The following is a 5679-nucleotide window of genomic DNA, read 5'->3' as shown; positions in this document are numbered from 1 at the left end:
TTGTTGAAGAAGCGATTGAGTTTTGTACTGAATATTTGTCTAATGTTCAGTCAATCGGACTCCCCAAGTCTCAGCTTGTCGAAAAGAAAGAAGGAAAAAATCTAATTGGAAATAAAATCGTGGCAGTATCAAGGGTCGAACAGGATCAAGTGCATTTGTATGTTCTGCACAATGAGAATGAGGTTGAGCCGTATGTTGAAATTCACAAGGATGTTCTCCGAGGTTTAAATCCCAATAGAAATGAAAATTGGATAGTACGAGAGCACAATCGATGTTTTATACCTTGGTTTAAGGATCATATTTATTCAAAGTATTATTCAGATCCCGCTTCAATAACAGAAAGGTTGAGATGCTTAGCATATGGTCCAAGTTTCCATGTTTTTTCTTATAGCGCATACGCGATTAATGGATACACATTTTATACCAAAGAACAAGATGATAAAAGTACTATGCAGAATAGTGGTGTCACCGTGGTAGCTGAAGCAATGCACATATCAAGTGTGAAGGACTTAAACCCCAAATTTGCAAATCTGTCGTATTTTGGTGTTATCGAGCGCATTTGGGTGTTTGATTATGAGAAGTTTCAGATTCCTATATTTGGTTGCAAGTGGGTTGAAAATAATAACGGCATTCGAATGGATAAGTCAGGATTTTTGCAAGTGGATCTTAATAGGGTGGGATACAAAGATGAGTCTTTTATTCTAGCCTCTCAAGCTAGACAAGTGTTCTATGTCAATGATCCGAAAAGTACGAAATGGTCTATAGTTCTTTTTTCCAACAAAGTAATTGATGAAAACACTGGAGATCAAGGTGATATTGATGTTGAGATTGAATCGTTTACCAGAAATGATCAAGATGAGAATATTATATCAAATGATTCATATATTAGAAATGATCATAATGAGGGTATTTGGATCAATCCAACCGTCCGTGTTGTTAAGAGACATGTAGAACATATTCCAACCAAGAAAAGAAAGAGAACTTAGTGAAAAAGGTACAGGTCAAATGATTTTAATTGTTTTCTTTATTACAGGTAAAATGACTTTTATGATTTTAATTGTTTTTACATTTGTCATCTGATTTTAATTGTTTTCTTTATTACAGGTAAAATGGCTATTATGAAGTCAATCATTCGTGCAAGAGACAAGGGTGTAAAATTTGAAGTACATTGGAGTGTTGAAGACCAACTAATTTTTTTTCATCAGGCTTGTGTCTCAATAGAGGATGGGTATCTACCTAAAGTTACTTTTGTAGTGGTCCAAAAGAGACATCACACCCGTCTCTTTCTTGTCAACCCCAAAGAGACCGATAGAAGTGGAAATATTATGCCAGGTTTTTTCAATATATTTCTCAACGCAGCTGGTATATATTATCATTTGAATTTATCACTTTTTGCTGATTTTGTTGTTCTAAATTGTCAAAGGAACCGTGGTAGACACCAGCATTTGTCACCCTAGGGAATTTGATTTTTACCTTAACAGCCATGCAGGAATTCAGGTAATATTAGCTATGTCATTTAACTTTATGCCATTGTTTACTATTTGTTGCTCAATCGCCTTTTGACAGTTCTGTGTTATTTGCATTTGGACGTGTTCTTTTTGCAGGGGACTAGTCGACCAACGCATTATCATGTGCTGTATGATGAAAATAAATTCACTGCAGACCAGCTACAGAGTTTGACCAATAACTTGTTATCTTGTATGCAGTTCCTCCTGCCTATTATGCACACTTGCTATTATTCATCATGGGTGGATGGGCGTTATTTTGTTTAGTATTGGTTAGAACTACTAGACAGCTTTTGGATACAGTGGTCACTGGGTGTTGGTTGCTATGGATCTTTCGAGACTAATAGTGTATATTGTTGTTGTACTTTTACTAAATCATGAATATGTTGTTGTATATTGTTGATCAAAGAATCATATATTAATGTTGTATATATGAAGGATTAATGTTGTATATAAATGGATTCATGTTGTATATATCAATGGATTAATGGTGTATAACATTGGATTAAAGGATGAATTCAATATGAATTTTACACTTTTGCAGCATGCGAACAGGTTACCAATTAAATATCCACTGTTTTTCAAACAAATTTTTTTAAAATAACTAACACTTTAGAGGGCGCTTTTTCCTGAAAGCGCCCTCTAAACACTTTACATTGACAACTTTAGAGGGCGCTTTTTCCTGAAAGCGCCCTCTAAACACTTTACATTGACAACTTTAGAGGGCGCTTTTTCCTGAAAGCGCCCTCTAAACATTTTACATTGACAACTTTAGAGGGCGCTTTTTCCAGAAAGCGCCCTCTAAGGTGTCCCTTTATGGACCACTCCAGAGGGCGCTTTTTTCTGAAAGCGCACTATAATGTGGCCACTTTAGACAGCGCTTTCTCCAGGAAAACAAAGCGCTGTCTTTACCTATGCCAGCGTCACTTTAGAGGGCGCTTAAAAGCGCTGTTATAGGCCAAAAAAAACGCCCTCTTTTCCCTCTTTTGGCGTAGTGGGTGTATGCGCCAGATGAATTGGCGCATACACCATCCATTGCACCTAGGCGCTAGGAGCATTGGCGCCTCCTCATGATTATTTAAAAAAAAATCCATATGATATAATAAGCTTATATTTAATTATAAATTTTAATAGTATTTAAGTTATTTATATAAAAATTTAAGATTTGGATCTCTACTATTTTTGTTTTATTGTTTAAACATCTTTTTTTTTTATTAATTTAATTAATAGTTAATTGACTAAAAAACAATACAAATTGAAAAAAGTTTATGAATGGTCAAAGTTAGAGTAAAATGGCATTGTGAGAAAATGAGACGAGAGATTTCAAATCTAGGAAAAACAAAATTACATGTTTTTAATGCTTTTTTTCTCAAAATTAGGGTTGAATGACTACATTAAAAAAGAGAAAAGGATTAGAGAGGCGTGTGTGTTTTTAATGTTTTATTTTTTTTTCAAATCTTTTAAATGAGACATGTGATTTCAATATAGATACAGTAGTATTATTTTGAAAATTCTAATATTTTTCTCTCTATTTTAATTTCTTTTCAATGAGACAGGTAATTTCAATGTTGATCATACAATTTCTTTTGCAAATTTTTATAATTTCAAAATTTTAAAATTGAACTGTGTTTTCAATTATTTTTCTTTCTCTTCAATATCTAAAAATGTGATTTAAATTTTCTTATTTATTGTTTCATAAATTTTAATATTTTTTTCTCTCCATTTTCAATGATAAATGTGATTCAATGTTAATTTTTTTTTGTAAGGGAGAGCCGTGACTAAAAAAGAAAATTACAAATTATATATATATATATATATATATATATATATATATATATATATATATATATATTTATATTCGAGATGAATAAATCAAATAATATAATACCTTTTATAATTTATTAATGATTAATTGGATTCACAAAACAAAATCTAAACAAAAATAGAATTGTTCGATTTTAATATTTTTCTGGTTAAATGGGAGCATGAGAGAAATGGATGAAAGGTTCAAATTTACAGGCAGAAATGAAATTGACATGTTTTCCATGTTTCTTAGTCAAAATTAGAATAAAGAAAAAATAAGAGGTTCAAATTTTGGAAGAATGTGTTTTCAATTTTTTTTTATTCTATTTTTTATTACACATGTTATTTTAATGATGACTCATATTCATTTGAAAATGCCGATGTTACTTTCTTTTCCTTTTCAATGCTGATACATGTACTTTAATTGTTTTAAATTATTTTGTTTTTGTAATTATCATCACTCAAAAGGGTTTAAATTCTTTGTATAAAAAAATATTAAATATGGATCCTCTAATATTTTTATTGATGATCATTCCATAATTTAATTAATGAATGATTTAACTCATAAAAATGGTGCATAATAAGAGCAAAATGACAACATATTAGAAATGAATGAGGGTTCAAAGCTAGACAGAAATAAAATTCGGTGTGCTTTCAATTTCTCTCTCTTAAAATTAGAGGGGAATGACACAATAAAGTATGTGAGAGAGTTCAAATCTAGTGAGATATAATATTGCAAATTGCAAATATTTTTAATGTTTTTTCTCCCTCTTTTGCAAATTCTAATATTCTCTCTTTTCAATAGCACATGTGATTTCTATGTTAATGATACACATTTGTTTGCAAATTCTAATAATTCCAAAATCCTAAGTTTTTTAAATGACTCACTTTTAAATATCCTATTTATTAGTAATAATATTTTACTAATCATTTTAAATTGTTTTTAGTTTATTATATTTTTTAATTATAATTTTTTAATAACATTAGAGTTATTTATTTAAAAATGTTACATTTGGATCCTCTACTATTTTTATCTTTTTAGTTATATCTTCTTTTTATAATTTAATTAAAAAGGTTTAATGACTCATAGAAAAAAAGCATATTATAATAGATAAATTAAAAAGTGATTGAATGATCAAAATTATAGTATAATGAAATCATGAGAGAATGAGACGAGAGAGTCCAAGCTATTCCCACTCACTAGCAAGTCATCGACATATAAGCAGATGATTGTATATTTTGTGCCACAACCTGAACATAAACACCATACTCAGACCTGCATTTGTCGAATCCCAATTCCACTAAGTATGAGTCGATTTTCTTGTTCCATGCCCTAGGTGCCTGCTTGAGACCATAAAGTGCTTTGTGCAACTTGTATACTTTTCTTGCTTCCTCCTGAATCACAAACCCAGAAGGTTGTGTGACATATACCTCTTCATCTAGAGGACCATTCAAAAATGTTGATTTCACATTTAAGTGAAATGTCGACTAGTCTTGATTGCATGCCAAGGCGATGACTAGTCGAGCAGTCTCCAATCTTGCTACTAGTGCGTATACTTCAGAGTAGTCGACTCCTTCTCTCTGAAGAAAACCTCGATCTACCAATCTCGTCTTATGTCTTGCTATCAACCCATCAATATTGTGCTTCAACTTGAACACCCATTTCACTTTGATATATTTTGTATGTGTTGGTAACTCGACTAACTCCCATGTGTTATTTCTTTCGATTGCTTGTAACTCCTCGACGATAGCTAACTTCCAATGTTTATCGTTTAATGCTTTGTTATAATTGATTGGTTCAACACCTGTAACTAAGCCAAAATGAACTAATTATTCATCTGGTATGACTTCATGATCACCAGTCACTTTATAGTCTTGGGGTCTTGTTGGTAGAGATCTAGTTCTTTGAGGTCTTTGACTAGTACTAGCTACATTATCTTCAACTTCGACTGTGTCAGGCATGTTGGCAATTGCTTCGACTAGAACATTGACAATATCTTCGACTTTGACATCATTACTTGCTTCATCGAAATAATAGCTCATCAATGGCGTGTCAATTGCATCAATATAATTCCAATCCCATGCAAAATTTTCATCAATCACAATATCTCGACTCATCACGGTCTTCTTATTAATTGGATTGAACAACATGTATGTACTAGTTTTATTATATCCTACCAGAACCATAGGTCCAGTATTGTCATCAAGCTTCCTATTTATAGGGAAGGTGATAGAGTGGTTTAGAGGGAGAAAGGAAGTGAATTGCTCAAAAAAGACATGTGGTCCGAAGAATGCTTGTGGATGGATTTTTTGGGATTCAAATTGGCATGGTCTGAGCTAGTTTGATTCACCAACCAACTGGTTTTGGTTC

At 31.9% G+C, this 5679-nt stretch overlaps 1 long non-coding RNA gene across 1 annotated transcript; it reads left to right on the top strand.

Annotated features, from left to right (window-relative positions):
- Positions 1-1377: 1377 nt before the first annotated feature.
- On the top strand, positions 1378-2040 carry LOC127135115 (uncharacterized). Its single transcript, XR_007808426.1, has 2 exons — positions 1378-1497; positions 1605-2040. It is a non-coding gene; the product is annotated as an uncharacterized LOC127135115 (long non-coding RNA).
- The last annotated feature ends 3639 nt before the right edge of the window (positions 2041-5679 follow it).

The sequence above is a fragment of the Lathyrus oleraceus genome, chromosome 4 (assembly GCF_024323335.1).
Source record: "Lathyrus oleraceus cultivar Zhongwan6 chromosome 4, CAAS_Psat_ZW6_1.0, whole genome shotgun sequence".
In the NCBI taxonomy this organism is placed as follows: domain Eukaryota; kingdom Viridiplantae; phylum Streptophyta; class Magnoliopsida; order Fabales; family Fabaceae; genus Lathyrus; species Lathyrus oleraceus.
Note: the sequence above shows the minus strand (reverse complement) of the source record. Positions and strands in the feature narration are given on the sequence as shown.